The sequence below is a fragment of the Cinclus cinclus genome, chromosome 1, assembly GCF_963662255.1.
Source record: "Cinclus cinclus chromosome 1, bCinCin1.1, whole genome shotgun sequence".
Classification (NCBI taxonomy): domain Eukaryota; kingdom Metazoa; phylum Chordata; class Aves; order Passeriformes; family Cinclidae; genus Cinclus; species Cinclus cinclus.
In genome coordinates, this window is record NC_085046.1 from 81,830,378 (window position 1) to 81,852,480 (window position 22,103).

At 37.7% G+C, this 22,103-nt stretch overlaps 1 protein-coding gene across 1 annotated transcript in view; it reads right to left on the minus strand.

The window, feature by feature from the left end:
- ADCY2 (adenylate cyclase 2) overlaps positions 1-22,103 on the minus strand; it is a 203,247-nt gene that overhangs the window by 136,818 nt on the left and 44,326 nt on the right. The gene's annotated exons all lie outside the window — the stretch shown is intronic.

Sequence of the window (22,103 nt, forward strand, 5' to 3'; positions counted from 1 at the left end):
ATTTAATTTTGAACTGTCTTCAGCAAAAAGTTACACACCAGTTTTTCACAGGAAAGTCATTGCTAAGCACCAAAGAAAAGTGATCTAGGAAGAATTATTTTTAAGAGTGTTGGAAAATTTACATTATATTGGACTTAAGAAGTGTGGCTTCAATATACTAAATCATGGTTTAAGACCTAAAGAATACTCCAAACTTTTCAAATTTTACTTCAAATTTATACTTTTAAATTTTTATTTTTATTAATACACTATGTACAATTAAAGAGTTATCCTAGGACTGGTCAATTCTAATTGTGACCTGCATTACAAAACAATCTGCCAAACTTCTCTTAGAGCTTTAACTTCAATACAGAGAGATTTTGTACATCCTGATGAACTAAAAATTTCACGATATAATATATATGATATTATGAAAAAAAAAGCTCAAGTTCAGCCAAGAAATTTGATTTTACAAGACTGTATTTCATGAGTATCTACATGACCTATGTCAAATTCCACAAAATAACTACATTTTAAGGTAATACATTTATTTAGTCATGAGAAACAGCTTCAGAAAATCATAGTCCATATGCAGAATCGCCTGTCATCTTCTTTTAAAGGTTACTAGTGTCCAAACTAACCTTATGGAACAAATGCACAGCCCAACCCATAACAGCAAAAGGGATTCCTTCACTATACATAGAAAACATATATTTTACGGTATGTTTATGTTCCAAACCTCACCACAAATTTGTGAAAATGTAACTAGATTTGGGACACAGGTTTTGCACACATAAGTAAGTAGGCGATTCTGAAAATGTGCCAGCTTGTATATAATTATATCTCCATGTAATGCTTTCCATCAGTTTGAGTTGACTTGCAATCCTGTTCACCACCCAGCAGTTGCACACACATAGTACAGAACACAGAAAGCTCCCAGGCAGGTATGAGCAAGAGTAATTTGCTGCTCACTTCCCTTAGTGTCAGTCTGTATTCTTCACACCTGCATGTGACAAATACATAGTCAAAACTGAAGTCTAAGGTAGCTGCACCTGTAGGACAGTGGAGGCATTCTTTTCCGTCATGGGGACAGAATCAGATGGAGAAGGATGTCCACTTCTGTTATCTGTTCATCTTTCTCCAATCCCTCCATTAAGATCAATCCATCTCCTTCCTGATCTCTCATACTCTTTTCAATGCCAGCAGCTCTCCCATACACTCAAGAGTCAAATAGCTCAAAGGCATGAAATGAAAGAAAACTACAAAGGAAATTAGGGATAATAAGAAATTATAGCAAGAAAAAGGCACAGCTTTTGCTTTGCCTCTCTACTCTTCCAGTCTACCAACAGATAGCACAAGAAAACAAAATAATTTGATACCTGGTTGGTTTCAGTCCTCCCTAAAAGTTTTCACAGTGATCAGATGTCAGTAAAACAAATAGCAAAGAAAAGGATGTACAAACTTGGTCTAGGTAAGAGAAGGGTTATGCCAGTAAGATGTTTCAAAACTGTCCTGGCTGAGGAAAAATCAGCTGTGATAGTGACAGAACCAGCTGATAGTCTTAAAACTTGGGAAAGATGTAGAAATCTCTGGCAGGCTAGAAAAGAGAAACATAGCATGCTCCTTTGAAAGGCTGGGAAAAGGGATAAAACTCAGCTTCACTTTAATTCCTATAGCAGTAATAGATGATAATAATGCATTTACAGCAATTCGTAATCAAGAGTCCAGAAAGTTAAGAAAAACATAGGTAACAGCCAATGTGATTTTGCTGAGAATAAATCATGTTAAAGCAATTACATCTTTTGTCATGAAAACAGGCATCAGTATAGGGGAAAACCCAAATAATGAGTTAAGCAGGAACAAAGGATGTGAAAGGTCCTCCAATATAGGTGCAAGATAAATGGATACCAAACGCAGACTACCCAATTAACATGTAAGACCAGCTGCCTGAAACATGTTTCCATCTAAAGGCCAGAATGGATTGGGCCCTGAGCAACCTTGTCTGGTGGAAGGTGGCTCTGCCCAAGTCAGAGGGGTTGGAAGTACATGGTCTTTGTTTCCTCCAACACAAACCATTCTCTGATTTTATTATTAAAAAATAAAATCAAATATTTGTGAAATTTTTATTAAAAAATAAAAAAACCTCTACCTCTTTAACTAGTTTGTCTCAAAAAAATAAAACCTGCATATTTTTTGATATCTGACTTTATAGCCAAATCCACTCCATTTGTGTGGTACATGCTAAGTGCATTTCAAAACTTATTAGTGGATGTAAGACAGAATGCTTTGCTTTTCAACTTTTACATGAAACAGGCTACTAAGCACGCAGACAAGATTTTGACATTTTGTAATGCATCCAGTGATATCAGCTGCATCAGCTCCTAATTCCTTCATATCTGTAAAGAACTGTCTGCTCTATTAGTAACTTCAATGTTTTCCTTGGTCAAAATAAATGGATAATTTCAACATTCAACAGCTACAGGGAACACTTTTAGGAGGTTCAGCCCCTATTGATATTGCATACTCAAATAGGCTGGGTTGCAGAGGAACTGTGTTAAAAACACTTGATTTAAAAAAAAAAAAGTGACCCATTATTTCTTATATTTGCATATATTTGCAGTCTTGAAATTTGGTATGAGAATGCTGCTGCAAAGCAGGACATCTATCAGTCATACTAGGGCAGAAACTCTCCTCCAGAATACATGTAGGAAATGGCACCTATCAATAGCTCTTGAATTCTTTGCCACACTGATTTTCTCCTATTTCTGGTAGTAGTCTAACAGCCCAAGAGAGAACTCCTTTTATCACAGAGGTTGTTTTTTTATTTCACAATGGCTCAAGACTCTTTTTCCCATGTAGCCTGAAATAGGACACTTCTACCCTTCATCTTGATTGCAGACATACATAGTGTGTAAGACTTGGGACCTTTGAACATATTTCAAAATGCCAGTGAATTTAATATTGTAGAAGTTAACACATAAAGGCTGTTGAGCAGGTAGAAAGAGGAACAGGCTTCTTAGTCTGAGTCACAGGCTGTAGAATGGACAATGGCCCTTGACACTGATCCTTTTCACGAGTGGCCCTTCCATTATAATTTTGTAAGAACTGGCAGAATATCGCTCATACCAACATTAAAAAGCAGTGATGCTAAGATCTGGAAGACCCCACTACCCCACTGGAAGACTTGCTAATGATCACAGTGTGCCTGCACTTGGTGTGTGCTCGAACCAGTAAACACAGCATTAATTTACAGAGCACTATTTTTTAACACTATTAAAAGTAGCCTGTTCCAACAAAGTGTCCCACAATCACAAGGCCTGCCACTGTTAGGTTGGAAGCAGTCTTTCGTGTGGGTCATCACTACGATTGCCTAGTTGAAACATGATTTTTGTCCTGATCTGAACTTACATTCTTTTAGTAATTTGATTCTTAGATACTTTATCCATGAGTTTATATCATCCTTTACTTGGACAAGAGAGTGCTTGGGCACTGATGGTGTGCATCACTGCATGTAGCATTCACTTTTGGCTAACACTGATGTAACATCTTACACACAAGTATGTGGTTTTCCTGCTTTGATTGGGGGGTATCCAGGACTCGGGCCCATCACTCTTGTTGCTCTTGTCAGAGCTTAGCAGCAGTGGTTTTGCTGCTCTCTGTATTTCTTCTCCTATAGCTCAACAGGACCACATTGTCACCTACTATGTAAGCAGCTCTTTTCCACAGCTATTTAAAAGACGGTGCACTGATGTAGTGTAGCTGCCTGGATGGGTATGTAACAGATGATTTTTCTGCAGATTTTGTGCAGCTTCTTTCAGAAGGCAGCAAAAGTTCGCATACAGACTGTTGCAGTGATGCCACTGGAGAGAGCTGGACACCAAATGGCAAAATGACACCATGGTGTGGGATATGATGATCACAAACCCTTACAACTCATTCTTGTCACAGAACACAACATAAAACTATGAGTAAACATCTTCCTCATATAAAATTGAAAGATTCAGGCTGCACAAGATAGAGAAGTAGATCCTTCTTTAAAGTAAACCCATTAAAGAGCATTTTTCATGTCGGCAGTTTTGACTCAGAACCTCTAGACATACATTGGCTACTACAGCCTTTAATCTCTTCTGTTGACTGTGAGCTAGGAGAACTGGTATGAAGTTGATAATATTTGGTGCTTCACAGACATCGCTATTGGAAATGTCACAAGTTTGGACTGTGATGACACAAACTACAGTGGACACAAGCCATGAATCAATGCTGGTTTTTGTGGACACAGCCTTTTCTGAGACACCTTGTCTCGTGTCACCAGTTTCTACTCTTCAGTGGGGTTGCCTTAACTATAAAGAGTATGTGGAGTAAAAATTTTAACATATTCTACACATTAAAATTGTCTTTCCTAGCACACACAGTATCACAGGGAATGTTGCTTTGGCACTGAGAACAACTGTAAAAAAGATCCTAATCATTCATTTTATATAAATTATATTCCAACAATGACTCACAGTTTCCCACCTAGACAGCCTTTTATAACACTGTGTTAATATGGTTAATCAAAACAGGCTTGACATGTGTAAAATTCACTCAAGCTAATGTTACTCTGACCAGAATTTCCCCATGAGGAGCATGATATCTTGGCACTGAAGCTGGCCTGGAAATCTACATGTACCATTTCAGTATGAAATAGGGAAAAGCACTTCTTTGGATACAGCCAGAAGTAGTAAGGCTACAGCTAATAAAATGTCTGTAATTCTTTGAGAAAACTGCAACAGTGCTGGCTTTTCACTCTATAATCATAATTAAACTGTTAAGTTTACAAAAACTCAAACTAAATGGCCAGCCTACTACAGGATCACTTTCAGAGGTTTTTCAAGATCAGCTCCTCGCCCACTGTGTAAAAGGAGCAAAAATCATCAGTTAATTGAAGAAGTTTCCCTTGGAAAGACACTTACATTCCAACCACTGATTTCAAAAGTTGCCTGTATACCTAAGTGCACAGAAGTGCACTCTAGCTTTTCTAAAGAAATAGCTTGGTTTCATAACATTTGGAACAACCTACTAATCTTAAAAAATAGTTTAAAAAATTATGTTTGTGGTTTAATACAATGTATATTTTAAGGCATCAGAAGGATATTTATACAAGCTATAAACTGTATATTAACTTCATGTTGGCAGCAAAAAGGTTGCAAATACGTAAAGCTCTTTGTCATTGTAATTCTGAAGTCCAGCCCCCAAACTTCTTCCTGGGCAATGTTTGAACAATAAAACTAGCTACCCACATAAAACAAACAAAAAAAAAAATAAAATCCCAGTACAAAAATCAGCTTCTGTTATGAATCATCCATAAAAATAATGAAATAATTTATAAAATTATGAAAGCATTGGATAGGTGAAGGTGGAAATGTTGTTCACCAAACCCTGAATCACAAGAAGAAAGGGCACTCAATGGAACTAGAAGGTTGGTTGAAAAAAGGTGAAAAGGAAGCCACTATCCTTTACCTGGTAGATAGCAACCTTCCTGAACCTATACCATCAGGACCAAAAAGATATTAAACTAATTCATGGACACCCCATCCTTAAATCAACAATAAAAGAACAGGGCAGGGAAATGTATCCTCTGATGTCACTACAACTGGTATGAAGGCTGGGCAATGTATGAAGGAAGCTGACCACACAAAGTGATAAATTTGGCATGCTGCCTTACAGTAGCAGCTCCTGTTGCAATCCTTGGAGACATCACTGTGCTGGATGGACCATGGCCTTACCCTGCAGGACGTTCATGTGTGCTGGCACTAAGAGACAAAAGTGCTTCAGAGGAAAAGAAGAAGATGATAAAGCAGTTATGACACAGTACCGTCCTGACTTTAAAGTAAAGCAAGGCAATTCAGAAAAAGAACTGAAAGCCCAGCGAGACTAAGAATAGAAAGAATTGTAGAACCATTCCCCAGTTAGAAGGGAACTGGTAGAGGAAATTGGAACTTTGAGAAGTAACAGGATAAAACATACAAGAACCTAAATATTAATTTGTATAAAACCAATGTTTCCCAAGTGCCTGGTATGCCATAAACCTCACAACAAAGTCAACAAGGAAGATTTGTTTGTGATAGAAATCATGTCCAAAATAAATTATTACTTCACTGTTTTTAGCAAATATAAATTTTTATTTTATAATAATTGTCATAGAAGTAGTAAACAACTCTGTAAATCATGCCTTATTCTTGATCATAGAGAACTCTCAAAGTAATAATCCCTTTTTTCTGTCCACAGGTCTGGGTATAATTGTCGTCAGGAAACAGTCATTACAGCCTCTGCCAAAAAATTAACAACAACCATTAGCAAAATGGTAGAGAATAAAAGCAAGTTGATTGCACTAAAATGGATGTTTTAAATAATTTTATAATATGAGACTTTCAAATGTGCTCCTAAAGTCACATATTAATATGACAGTAAGATGAAAGACTCCTGGAAAGGGAGGAAAATTCATATTTGAAATAATCAAGATATAAACTGATTGCATGGTGTCTACTGTGTGATTGCTTTCTGTGTCACAGAACCTCTTTTTCCACTGCATGGGATCAGTAAGAAAGAGACAAGAGATTTTGAAGGAGTGCCCCAAGGAACATCAGCAGTGACCCACCAATTCAAAACAATTTTTGGTCCTTCCTGATACAGAAAGAGGAGACTAAGCTACCATTATCTCTAGTATATTTGAGATTATTCCTGAACACACTCAGGAAAAAAGAATTTCGTTTACCTCCTCACACCTATTTTTACCATCATCCCCTTCCTCACTTAATTCTCACCTCTCTGCTCTATCCTTCCACCTTTGTTTCAGCCACTTTATAGTCTAAGCACTCAAGAAGACAGATTTCTTCTGTAGCAGCACTGCCAAATCCCTGTGAGGAGAAAGACAACTTCATAAAGCACGACATAGCCCAACAATGGCATCTGTTTTCAGACATTTCACTCTTAAGTGGACCAGAGGACAATAAGCCACGTGTTTGGTTTTTTTTCAGTGAAGAGACAAGTGAAAACCATCATAGACAGTGAACTGATTGTTCATCCTTGTTATCTTTCCCTTCTGTGTTTTGCTGTGTTAAGTATTAAGATCAGAAACCTAGAATTGCAGCAATAATTCCAGATCATCACAGCAAGCATTTTCTCTAAAAGGGGCAGTTGATACCCTCTTTCATGCTATCTTAATAATTTGCTTTTTGTTTAATCTAAGGATAATGAGGAAGATACTACAGCATGTTAATTTCTATGCCATCATAAAAGTAAAAGCAAATGTATTTACTTCTGGCTAAAAGCATACTGCATCCTATACAGAAGTCTAAACTGCAATTAAATTAACACAGTTTAAAAGAGGAAAGATCAAAATAATTATTCAGCATATGTAAACAGACTCAAGTCCAAAGTAATGAACTCCAATTTCACATGGACTATTAAGGAGGCAATTTTACAACACCCAAACACCATACGTCAAATTTTAAGGGAGTTGAATAAGAGCATACACTGAAAACATTTTCAAAGTTTTTATGAAGGGACATACACAACTGTGAGAGAAACATAAGATACCTAAAACCTAATTTGGTTAGAAAGGATGTGAAAATCCATGTTAAGATATGTGTGCTCACACATACACAGAAAATATGTGCAATGACAGCAATTAATTTAAATTAAAAAATCAAATGAGCTAGTATGACAGAATATACCACATTTCAGGAGATCCAAGGAATTTTTTCTCCATGTTAGATATAAAAGAAGCCTAAAAGTGAATTTTATCAACTATTATAAGAGAAATTAAAACTGTTAATTCCAACAAAAGAAAAATACAACAATCAAATTAAAATGCTTGTTCTCTATCAAGAGAAAAACTAAAGGATAAGTTTGCATCATGCTAAACAATAATTGTGGTACAAAATATTAGTTCACAAGCATATAAAATCACAGATATTAATGCTGTGACATTTTGGAACACCAGGTCCAATAAAACATGCTCCAGCATCATATAAGAGTTCATGATTATGTATATTTTCCATGCTTCCTATACACCTGGTCAGCTCCAGAGTACTGAGGTAAAATTAGATTGGCAAAAGGAATAATTAGGAAGTGACAGCACAAAATAAATGGTCAACTTTTACACTGAGAGGACAGATTCAGAGGACTCAAACAATTTATTCAATGTCTTCCTAAATGTTTAATAAACAGATGTGGAAGGAACAGTGATGTGGCAATGATTGGTGGAGTTTTAATATTGTTCAGGGCATTCAAAATCAGCAAAACATGGGAAAAGTTGCAGAAGAGATTCACAGCGCCATGACTGGGCCATAGCAGATGAAATCCAACATGATAAATGTAAAATAGGAATGAAGAAAAGAATTGTAACCTAACACTTCCAAAAAGTCTGCTTTACCTTAGTTATTACGTCCTCTGAAAAAGATGTAAGACTCACTGTGAATAGCTCCTTGAAAAAATGAAAGATAGCAGGGGCTGAAAGGGGCAAATGAAAGGACAGCCATTATTAGGAAAAGAATAGAGAATCAAGCATCATGATGACATTATATGCATTCATGATGCACACATTTCTTGAATAGTTCACGCACTTCTCTCTCCATCTTAAAAAATATTCAAAGGAAAAGGAAACCATGTTGGTAACACCTCCCCCTCAGCATTCTCTTCTCTGGGCTGAACAGCCCCAGCTCTCCCATCCTGTCTTCAAATGAAAGACGTTCCAGTCCCTCAGTCATCTTTGTGGCCCTTCACTGGACTTATCCCCTTCAAACTGTATTCCTTGTGCACTGAGGAGTCCAGGACTGGACCCAGCACTTCAGATTTGATGCCACCAGTGCCAAGCAGTGAAAAAGAATCACCTCTCCCAACCATTAGGAAGAGCTATGCACTTCCTAATGGAGCCTGGGGCATGCTCACACAACCATGTCCAACCATCCAAAACCCTGAGAAAGTATAAGCCCTGTCAGACCTGTGCCTTTGACGTACTGACCCACAGCAACTTTGCAGCCATGAGAGTAGCCTTAATAACACATTGAGAAGCCCTGGAAATCTGAGTGCATTATTGTCAGAGAACCCACCAAGAGCCATGCTTGAAAAGAAAGAAGGAAGTGAAGCAGGAGAATAAAGATGGCAACAACGAGGAGCCATTTCCTTTACAGATCAGAAGCCCTCCTTTACTTGAGATATTCAAGTGTCAGCAAAGGGCAACACTCCCTGATGAGCTGACATTTGCTGTGGCAGGTGTCAGAATGAAGAGAAAATAACCAGACAGTGATAAAGGGTCATGGTTGGGGTATATCTGGAAGAAAAATTTAGATGAGTGAAGTGCCAGAACAAAAGAGACTTGGAGTTCCTTTGCACAAATCAATAGTCTCACATAGTAGCTCAAGTCAGAAACTGCTGCAAAAGAAAACATGGCAAATTTGTATCACTCTGCTTACAGAAACCGGATAACCTGAATAGATGGGGGTTTTGCAAATTATGTTTTCTTCTAATCATGTATTTTTAGGCAAAACAGAGAAGAAAAACAAGACATTGCCAAGAAAAGGAGCCTCTTGATGACTGTCATGAAATGCTGGGACTGCGTACAGACTGGTAGCAGCATAATGTTAAAGGAAAAGGAAGGAAACAAATTTCTTCTTTAGGAGAGATGCCAAAATAGGACATAACACCTCCTTGGAAAAATTCATTAATCATAGAAACATGCCTAGAAATGTATGACATCAAAAAAGTGGACAAAACAATGTTCAAAGAAACTAAATGGGTGGGGGTTGGGGGGGGGGGGGGGGGGAAGAAAAAATCACAGCATTTCATTGTCACGAGGCTAAAACAGGCTTTGTCGCACTTAGTCAAAAACTCATGTTATTTTCCTGTGACACCTGCCTTTCCCAAAGACTTTAATACAGGAAGAAATTACCACTCTGGTTCATGCACAGTGCCTTTAGGACCTCAGCCTATTGCCCAGAGTTTCCTATTTGCAGTCTTGGCTGTTATGCCCATAGGCCATAACATGTAACCAGTGACCCATGTAACCCAACCAGTGCTGCTGTGCTGGACTGCATAGAAGAAGATTGTCACTGATGTGGGTATCACCTCTTTTCCCCCCTGCCCTTCTCCCCCTCTTCAGCTGTGGGGCTTGATTTGTATTAGGGGACCCAAAAAAAAGCACACAGGGATCTCAGCAGCTGCTGACATCAGCGTGTTCCAGTCAGCACTACCAGCATCCCATGCAGGAACCATCATATGGGAGTCTGAACAGCTCCTGAAGAGAACTCTATAATCACAACAGGGTTAAGTGTCACAGGGACAGCCACCTGCTGAACTAGTGAGGACACGCAGGAAAGGATGTTGATCTGGGGTGCCCCTGATGCTTCTCCTCTCAGATGGCCACTGGGAAGAGTCTGTCTCTTCCTTTTTCTCACTCCTTCCTATTTTGTTTCTCTCTCTTCACCATTACAGTCAACACACACGACATCAGTTACAAACCTGGCCAATAAATCTTCATGCATGAGAAGTTGTCCCAATACCTTTTACTCAACATTGTCTTCCCACTCAACTTTTGAAGTCTACAAAGTGATTTCTAACATAAGAAATCACTTTTTTCTATGCCAGAAAGTAGTCAGATTTTGATGGCCATTAAGATGCCAGTCTCTAGATGAACTTTGGGGACCAACATTGCTAACAGCCTGGATGCTGCTTCCTTAGGAAGGAAGTAGGGAAAGAGGCAGTCCAGGTTCTCTTTTGCTCCAGACAATTCTTTCCATAGGGCACAGGAAGAGCGGGAGGCAAAAGCTGAACATCTGTGTAGGAATGGACACATGTACCAACTCTAGTAATGATAATGGCAATAAAAATCATCAACACCACTTCTCCAGCTTTGACATGCAAAAATTCCACATATTTTACTCATTACACTCTCCCAAGCAAAACAGAATGAAGGAGAAGGTATTCATACATTTATTTCCCACTGCCACATTTTTCTAACTGCCTTTTTTGGAAACAGTAATCCCTACTAGAGGAGATAGATCAAAGCCATTAATTCTCTTACAGGGATTTGATTTCAATTGAAATTAAAGAAAAAAAGTGGATAAAATAATTTCATGGTAATTTGTAGAATTTGACCTGTTTTAATAACATAGATAAACCTTCACTTGAGATCTGTCAGAGGTTTACCCTGATTTACATAAAGACTGAAAGGAGAAAGAGGATTAAACTGGAAAAGGGTTACACAGAAATTATATGAAGGCTTGAATTTAACCTGACAGACAGGCAGATTCACCGTTGACATAAGTCATCTCAAACTTCTCTCATTGTCTTCCTCTGCCCTGTTCAAGGTCAAATGCTTTCCTCAGCCCAGGCTTTCCACAATGAGCTTCTTTTCCTTCTGAATCCAAGCCTTGTTGTCATACTGGGTCTTATTCTCCAGTTATTTTTGTGGATTTATTTTTTTTATTCGAAATACAGGAATGTAGAAATAAATCAAAATGACAACATAGATAATGTCCTTACAAGTGAGAAATTCTCAGATGAATTTCAAGCACACGCACAATTTATTATGGAAATGAAAAAATTAATACTAGTCATTTCAGTATATAAGTATATAAATATAGGCTGATATTACTTTAATGTAACATCTGCATTTAAAACAGTGTTAAGTAAAATTTAAAGTAATTTTGCAATAAAGAGCAACAGTGGAGTATTTCCTTCAACAGGGTGATCTTAATCTTTATAATCCTGATTTAAAATTCAGGGTCCTTCATATTGGAAATACTGCAATTATGTTTATAAAGTGTTCATTGATTTAATGAGTAAGGTACCCATGAACTAGTGATGTGATTCCATCTGTAACTCTTACATGTTGCTGTCTTCTAATTACAAAAAAAATAATTATGTAGCTGTAGGATTAGTTAAATTAATCCCAGTAGGATGAATTCAGAGAAAAAGTTATTCCAATCTGTTTTAACAAGCATAGAATTTCATGTCTCACCGCATTGCAAGTATTAAAATTAGTCAACAATTAATTTACATGCTATTTTGCAGAAAAAAATCTGCCATTGCTTGCTGAAAAGACTCCCTTGTTTCACACGTTCCATTTTACACATTTCATGGTACAAAGCTTTTTATCCTCAAAAGTTTCCAGTGGAACAATTTGTATGGAAGTCTGGATCCCCAAAGTAAAAAAACCAGCATACTCAAAATCCCAGAAAGCACTTCACAGCTTCCAAAAGAATCAGGATAGAACCTTTTTACAGTAAAATCTCTCTAGGTATCTTATGCTACACATATCCAGAAAAATTATCTGAATTAAACACAGAAATATTTGATATATTTCTTCACTTAATAGAATTAGAACAATTTTAGGTTGAAAGAAGCCTCTGGAGGCTCCTTTCTTGACTAGTCTCCAACCTCCTGACTAGTTTCAAAGACAGATAATGGTCAAATTACTTCATATAATGGGCACAAATTTCAATTAATTTATTTTTTCTACCCAAAACTGTATGTGGTTTTACGGAGTGTGGAATGAATTAAAAGAGACACTAAACAGAGAAATATTACTTAAAAACCTAAGATGTTCTTTAATTCCTTTACAGTAGGAAATAGCATTTGTATTATCAATCATGACATTCAATTTTGCAGGTGCACAGGACAAGGCAATTCCCCTAAAATGAGCAGAATACTTTCAATCTCTTTATTGAAATACCCAATCTCCAAACACTGCTGAAGTCAAATTCCCAAATCCACTCAAGTTCCCAACCTCAGTGTACAAGAAGAACCTGCCAAGAAGAATCTGCCAAGACCAGATGTGTCACAAAATGGCAAAAAATACATAGTCCCATTCTCCCTAAGTTATCATACAGTCTCACTTAATGGAACCACTCAACTTTGCCCATGAGAAAAAATAGCAGGAACATAAAGGCAAGAATTTGTAGATACGGCTGGGAATGCAATGACAGAGACACTGCAACAGAATTGTGAAATACAAATGCGCTCCTTGCAGTTACTGCAACAATACAGTTGAAATCTTCTCTCCTATTTTGCTGTCTGATTGCTCACATTCACAAAAATAGATGCAAACACAGGAGTCACAGTAACAGAAATGGCTAAATGCTACCTTGCAGTCAATGCTTGTGGATCATAATATAGAAACCAATGCAAACCATCCATGGCACGTGTAAGAATACAGTCATTAAATTATATTCTCATATATTTCTGAGGAGACTGGCCAACTTCAAGTCTTTTTAAAATTAAAATTTTAACTAAACATCAGTTCTCCTACATTTCTTCCCCATGCAGCCTATCCATAGGATTAATACATTACCATCACCAACAAACCTATACCAACATACAATTGTATTTAGCTCCCTTATGTCTCAATGAACACACAGCTGTTTGCTCAGTGATAAAGAGGAAACTGACCAGCACAAACAAAACTTCATAAAGGTCAGAGGGAAATGTTTCCTCTGCTATGCTTTGTGCTTTTTTAAGATAGAAAAAAAAAAAATAAAGGGAGGAGCTATTTGAAAGCAACGGGATATATTTTTTTCTTCTACCCATTATCATGCTAGCTGTTGGGGCAGGTAAAAAGCCAGCAAAGAGACTGGCAACCACTCTGGCTAATCCACACCATTGAGCCACAGCTATTAATTTCACATAAATGAGAGGATGCAGAAAGACTGACAAGCCACAACTGTAAGACGCAATGTAAGATTCAAAGACTGAGAAGTCTGTGCATGCAGCATGAACACTGCCACGACCACGGAAGGAAAGAGTTGCACCTCACATTAGGCTGGCAATTTGTAGGTTAATAATTTAACACAGTACTGTGTCTTTGCACAGTCCAGTGAGAGGCGACTTAATAATTCTCTGCCCTCAGGTAGGAGCAGCTTTATCCAGGCAAGAAAGGACAAAAGGATGATGATGTGAATCTTAACAGAACCGTAGGCCTCACTGGATGTAAAGAAAATGCAGATATCCAGATCCAATTTCTGTTCCATGAATAAAAACGTAGAGCTTGCGTAAGAACAGGTTTCCTCTGCATAAGAACATGATGCCCAGCCACACAAGCAGATGGATGCTGCAAACAACCAGACAGAAGGAGAGAAGCTTCAGGGCTAATCTAAGGATAACTCCATCTAGGTGTAATCTTTCTTCACTTGTTGCATCCCATCTCAAAAACATTTGCAACTGTGTACAGCTTTCTGTATTCCTATTTTGTAAACAAATTGCTTATTTTACGATTGTTTTATAGGCAATTGGTAGGTTAGTGGCAAATACTATCCCTGCCAAAGTGGTAGTCCTTAAAAATGAGATACTGAATCACACAGTGCTCAGTACAACTCCAGAGACTGTAAAAAGAAGTGTCACGCTCAATAAAATGTTTGCAAACCAAGCCAGCTGGAGTTTGTGTGGCAGAGATATCTTCTGATGATAAGCACAGAAACACGTGAGTAATGACCTTGCCTCCAAGAGTCTTCCAGCAAGTTTGGAGTACCTATGAAGATAATTCAGTTTATTTAATCTATTCCCTTGCATCAAGAATCATAATTCATATCTGTTTTTTTCATGCTAAGGAAGTCAATTAAAGCAACACAGATGCACTAAAATGCCATGCAGTAAAAGGAGAACAATTATTTTTAATACACTGATGTTCAAATCCATTGACAGTTAAGTATCTCCCAGTTTTACAGATGCTACTATTTTAAGGTGTAGCATAATTGTGTCAGGAACGTGACTTAGCAATTGTAAGCTCCAAGGAGTCACAGACAGGTTAGATAAATATCATTATCCTTTAAATAAAAGAGCCCATGCCAGTACACCCTAACAGCAACAGAAAGAGCTATGACAGTCCTTAGCAAGAAAGGGAAACAGAGAACATCAGGTATCACAAGACTCCAGCATCCCCATACTCATACTTCTAAACCGTCACAAAAGCACTTCTGAACTCCCATTACAACATCTAATTATACACATCTTGCAGACACTGTAATTACTTTGCCAATATGACAGGAGAAATCTGAAGCAGAACTCCACAGCTCAGAGATGCAATTTTCTACACTTTGAAGTACAAATGGACAAATCTCATTCTGCACCCAGTACATCTCTGCAAGCTTTTTTCAAAAGGAATAGTTTACTTCAGATAAAAATGGAAAGAAGCATAAATTAAAGATGACAGCAATAAAATGTGAAAACAGACCACTGTAAAAAGTGTGGCTTTCAGTGGTCCTTTTCACAATCATTGTTTATCTAAAAAGAGACAGCTAACTACATTTATAAGACAGGCAGTATTTTTCATCACTGTGCAGAGTTTAAATAAAAAGATAATTTATGTACCCCTCTCATCTATTTTTAGGTGAAATCATTGTTATCACAATTACAATTTTCTTTTTTACCATAGATATTGTAATTTTTATTCCTAACACATTTTTAGTGTATATAAAAGCCATGCAAAAATTTCTTTTCTAGATCAGGGCATTTTCATTTACATCTTCATGTGAGACACTATATTCTCTTCTATACCCCAAAACACAAATTCTTCAAGTTGGAAGCCCCTCCCAATCCGCGGCAACAAAGCCCAGCAGTACAATGTCCAGTGATAAAGATATGTGCATGGATTTTCCCTCAGATTGCATCCTGGAGATTCATGGCCTAAAGAATTAAATTTGCTGGTTCTTTTCACTCCTTTCAATGTTACTGGAATACACCAGTTTTCCCTTGTTATCTTGTAAGAGTATAACAATGTACTTCTTTCTCAGTAATTTCTGTCCTCTTCTCAAGGGTTATCAATTGTTATCAAATGAGAGTTTGGGTTTATTTGTCAAAAACTATGCCCTCCAGAGTCAATTTATCTCTATCAAACTTCATAAAAGAGTACAGCAACTTGACTCTTCTTACAACACACATCCCACACATAAGGGAAAAAAAAGGAACCATTACTCTGCTCCTTCCAAACTCTGATAGATGTTCCCATACTAGATAACGCAGAAAAAAAAAAAGACAGAATTTAATCCAGTTGGGTTTGACTAGGACTAGGAAATGTTGAGAATGTAAGAGTTCAAAGACCCCTTACATCATCATGAAAAGCCAAATCTGTCAGGCCCTTTGAAACTTTATTATCAAGCTCTTTTACAAGCCTGACTTATCTTAGAAATATAGTCAGGAATTTTGCACACTATACTTGCCGTTCTTCATTAAATAATAAGGCTTTTTATCCCATATTTTACTTTCACACAAAGTACAGAATAGCAAATCTTTTGGGGGAAAGAAGAAGTTTAAGCTTACTTCTCACTTAACTGGTTATACTAATCAATAGCAGGAGAGTTAATTTTGATATACAATAGCATGAGAGCAGAATCAAGTTTGAAAAGTTAGGAACTGATCTGAATTCAGGAAGTAAAACCTATTTCAAAACTTTTACAATTTTTTACTTTATTGACTTTGAATACTTCAGTATTCTCATTTAAATAACTTCAGTAGCTGGCCAATAGCTTGAAAAAACTCAAAACTCAGAGAAATTGCAAATACCATGAAATTGCAGCTGGAAGAGCCATAACCACCAGATCTTCTGAGTGCAAATACATAGCTGAACAGATACTAAAACTTTTAAGTTAAAACATTATGAGTAGCAAGAAAATGAAGTTATATGTCTAAAATGAATGAGAAATCACAGCACGCATTAGCCTGAGTTTAATTTTATCAACAAAGCTTTTGTTTTGCAATATAGTGAAGTGCTTTTCTCCTTAAATGCACTTATATTTCTCCTGTGGTTTTTTTTACCTTAGGCCAACTGATCTATTCACTTAGACACTAGAATAAATGAACTGTACATCGGTTTTTGCAGAACTGAACATTTTCAGCCTGCTTTATTTTCTATCTTCCCTCCTCACTCTTCCCATTTCAGTTTAGAAACCATTACTGAGCCAAACATGCAAGTTTCACCTAAGCAAAAGAATGACTGATGATCTGCCAAAAGACTGAAGAGTATCAGTACCATTTCTAACATGAAGGCTGACAGACAGTCCACAGACATGTAAATCTTCCAGTGATCCACCCCAAATCAAGGCAATGTCTACATCACTGCAGTAATTTATAATATTAAATGGTTTCATCTGTACTGTAGTGTTTCACAAGCTGTGCAGAAAAATATCTTTAAAATACTGATCTTATTCTGCATATGCTACCAGGAGTGGAAGTTTTATATGGCAAAGAACTGACAGGTTTTATGGCTCTTACTGAGCTTCCTAAAATGGTTTATCAGTATCTACAGTCACAGTTCAAAGGTTCAATACATTCAATCCTGCTATGGACAGACAGAGCTTCTGATTAGTAGCAAGAAAACAGGACTCTCGCTTTTCAAAGGGAATTAAATAACTATTTTTAGTCTGGGTATCTTATTCTACATATAAAGAAAATGTCTCTACATTTTCAGGGTAAGAGTATGAAGGAGAATGATGTTCGTTGTAAAAAAATTCTGCTCTCTAAGCCCAAATGCTCTATCCTCTATTCCCAAATGCCTGCTAATGTCACAAAAATAATTACAGAGACAAACGAGATCCTAAGCCTCCAAAGCAGAGAGACATCCTCTTCCCAAGTGCTGTCTGTCCTTTATGACTACATCACGTCTTTGCCTTTTCCACTCACTGGTTGGTTTGGGGCTTGGGGGAGAAATTGGGGATTTTGATTGCCTAGCAGCAGCACAGATGGGTACTAGAAACAGTTAAAAACAAAGGCAAAACCCACAGACCCAAGCAAAGAATGTAAAATAATTTGCAGAAAATGAAAGAAAGTAGGTAACTGGGAAATAGCTGTAATGTTAATAGACTATGACACAGTCAATGCAAAAAGAATGTACATGCTTTTAATGGCAGCATATTGGACCTGTGCTACCTAATTCCTAAGCTCTTCTCTTTTAAATTCTGTTGCAGGCAAAATTATCTCCACTTGTGAGTTTTTTACTTAATTCAGTGCCAGACAATGCCAGCTTGTGGTCACTGCTTTGGTTATCAGAGAAACAAAAAACAAGACAGCCAAGTGCCAAGCCAGCACTGCCCTGGCACAGGACACCCGTGGCCACTGTTCCTCAGAGGGGTCCGTGCCCAGCACGGGTCACTCACAGCCAGTCTCTTCTTAGACTGACAGAGCATAGATTTAGAATAGACATTAGAAAAAAATTCTTTACTGTGATGGTAGTGAGACACTGGAACAGGATGCCCAGAGAAGCTGCGGGTGTCCCATCCCCAAAAATGTTCAAGGGCAGGTTAGATGGAGCTCTGAGCAACCTGGTTTAGTGGAAGGTGTCCCTGCCAATGGCAGAGGGCCTAGAACTAGATGTTTTTTAAGGTCCCTTCCAACCCAAACCATTCTGTCATGATTGTATGATTCAGAAGGATACCCATGTTTGATGGAGTGTCTCCTTCCTGGTGGACACCTCCAGCCATGTGCGTTGTCAGCAGCCTCTCCCTCCCCGTATCTCCCCAAGATCATCTCTCTGCCTGCCTCTCCCCCAGCACCTGCAGCCACTTCAGTGTCTGGCACACAGCAGGGTGCTCACCCTGGTTTCAGAGCTATCTGAACCCCACTGTGACCAGGACAAAGAATCCCCTAGCCTCTGCTGTAAGTCCATGCCACATATCCTCATATGGTTCCCCAAAAAAGCTCTCTTTGAAGTTGTGGTTACTGTTAGCCTGCTGCTTGTGGGGAAAAAAAAAAAAAAAAAAAAAGTCTTCTGACATAATTTGTATGCAACTCTTCTGATTTGTAAACCATTAAATGTGCAAATACATATTTACACGTGTCTGTACCTCTGCTAATGTTTGAGCTTATTTCTAAGGAAGCTGATTAAAAGATCTTGAGCACTTCCCCACACAAGCCTATTAGAATTGCACAGCTGTCAGTACTAAGCAGGACTGTTTATCACAAAAAATGCCTACTCTTCTCAATATGCTGCAACACAGATACCTCCACACACACTATCAGAGTGCAGTGAAATGAAATCTAAACAGGACAGAAAGCCTTCCTTTAAGGCCAGAAATGGAAAATGAAGAGTGATAGCAATTTAATTACAAGACTAAACCAAGCTAACAAATATTGCTACATTTTCATAACGTTACTTAATTAAACAAAAATTATTAAAACCCAGTATTTTGAAATATTTTCCTTCCCCACTTTTTTATGATTTGAGTTGCAGGAAAGCTTAAAACTGAATGTCCCGGAAGGCTCAAGTCTGAACCCCAGCTGTGCTCCACTGAGGCTCCTGGGCTCTGGTTGTATTTGTTTCTCAGTCATAACAAAGAACTTCTCCTGCTGGATCATGTGAGCTAGTCTCACTGCCAAGTGAGCAATTCCATATCGGAAAATCCATATTACAGATTTAAAGAGCAGAAATAAGTACAACAAGGGCATCAATGTTAAGAAAAGACTAAGCAAAGCTAAGCACAGGTCAAATTCACAGGTGCAAAGTCAAGTACAAAGCCACAGGTCTCATCCATGTAGCTCAGTAATTATGACAAGTACCCACTAATGCTGTAGAAAGAAACTTTAAAAATGTTTTAGCTTGTTTTAACTTTTCAAGGTGAAATACTCTATCAGTGTGACCTTCTTTGTCAATAAACAGAAATGAGCCATTAAAACAAGCAAAAGTCAAACTGATTTTTAAATTTTACTTTTGAACTTAGTAAATAAGGAAATGAAATTCGAAATTAAAATTCCACTGTTTACAAAACTAAGTCAGTTTGATTACATCAGTAATAAACTAAGAAAATAATTTCAGGCTTTTTTTTTTAATGGCATTGCTCTTTTTAATGTTTTCCTTGGAAAACCTAGTATGTGCTGCTTTAAGCACTTCGCTTAGACAAACAAGAAGATCCACTGACCTTAGAAATAAAACACTTCACACCTCCTGATGTGTCATTAATTCCATCCTCTGAGGAGGTTATGGAAAAATAATAATTAATGTACTGCCAGAAAACTGTCTCATGTTTCAGCCCATTTCCTTAGTTACCAACTGATGTCTTAGCTACTTTCCTTTTATTAAATGTGTAAATCAATGGTCGCTATTTTTTAATGGGGACAGTAAATAGCTTTTTGATTTAAAGTGTCCACTTTAAGTCTGGACCCACATCTCCACTCAATAAAAATACACTCTTGAAATGCTAGCACATATGTCAAGCAAAGGCCTGAAACAGATTCTGCTTCTATTGAAAGGATTATTCCTTTAATTTTCCATCATAAAACCTGACTATTTTTACAAGAACTTTCAAATTACTTAAGATCTGCCCTTTGAGTCATGAATTTTCACTTTACAACACTTGAAATCTTAAAGAAAGTTGGTTTTGTCTCTGGAAAATTAATGTAGGGCAGCCATGCTAGGAACATAGCTGAAATTCCCTAGGAACAGTAAATTCAGATCTGCAGCATTCTCTCTGTTACCCCTTTCTCAAGACTTTTCTCATTTCTTTCTTTCTTTATTTTCAGATTTGTGAAGCAAGGATAAACAAAGGCACTGTTCTCAGAACACCAGGTCATTTGAAATAATTAAAAATACTTCCAGAGAAAGCCATATTGTGGCACAATTAGTTTTCAGCAGCACATAATGTGGTTTCTTTCCTGTTCTCATTTAAACTGTTTCATAGTAACTTACTTCTTCAAAGGCTTGTTTAAGGCAGGTGTTACAGAATCCAGTTGGTGAAACCCAGCTCTGAATTGAGTGGCTGTACTGCTCAGACAAAACCAAAGATCTTTCTCTTGTCTTTCTCCAGGACTCCATTTACCAGATAAACAGACAAGAACGAGAACAGTGACAAGAAGACACTGCTATAACATTTCTAGTCTATTTTGTCTGCTCTTTGATATGCTTCCCTGTTCAAAAAAGCCAGCAAGCCTAAATAATACAGAAACCCTATTAAAACTTGGGGTTGAAGTTGTGCAGAAAAAGGACCACCTCCTACTAAATGCAAGAGTGGAGAGATAAAGAACTTTAAGGAGTTAACAGAGAAGCCAGAAGGAGGGGAGCTAAAAAGGCTCGAGGGTCACCACTCCACCTTCATGAATGTGATCGTTTCCTTTCCTCAGGGTGAGTAAGAGCAGCAGCATCCCAATGCTGCCAGTTCAGTGATGTATTTACATTTCAGCAGCAGTAAAACTCACCTCCCTGAGCCCTCAGTCCTCCTCTTCCATAGCATATCCCCAAGCTAATGTATGCAAGGAAAACTAGTGGACAACCTCCCAAAACTGCCCTTTCAGGGAAGTCATCTTGTGAGGGCTGCAAGAATATTTTAGTGCATCTGTATTGCTGAAAGAAAACACTACTCACTGGAGTGAAAAGGATCCCCAGGACAATCCAATTGTTCTCCTTATTTATGCTGATTTTTTGAATGCTGCCCTTACTGACATTAGCACAGCTGCCTACTACTACTGATATGCAAGAAGAATCCAGTTATACAGGTCTAGTAAAATGCTTGCTTAAGAGAAATATCAAGGTATTGTAGTAATCCTATATGTTAATGAAATGTTACCGTAATTTACCTCAGAAGAAGATTGCTAATGCAAAATTCTACTGCTCCTCCATTTTCAGATTGCTGCCTTCCATATATATCTTCCAGGTATAATGAGGTAAGAATCAACATTCAGAAATGCTCATTCAGCCACCAAGTTCCCTATACATTCATCTCTGCCGAGAACAAAGTCATTCCAGTGCAAATATTCCCCTTATTCCACTCTTGAGACAAGGTCTTACTAACAACTTACGGCAATCAGAAAAAAAAGAAGAAAAAAAAGTACTGATTTGCCTTTGAAGTTAAGACAAACTTGAACTTCTTGAAGTAAAGACTAACTACCATGGAGTTGGGTTTGACATGCTGCATGGCACCCTTTTTGTTGTCTGGTACTGGTTTGTGAAAGGTGGAAAAGAGATAAACAATCCTATGGCATAGTAGGGTTCCTCTTTTGCAGGGTATGGAATTCAACAGGACCTTTCATCCATCCAACTAACAGTTTTCCTTGTGTGTGGCATATTATCTGCACTAATATGCTTAGTAAGGCTGTCCTCTGAAAAAAAAAAGAATTCTTGAGGAGGGTGAAACTTGATTTAGAAGGGAAAAGGGTCCCAGCTGGGT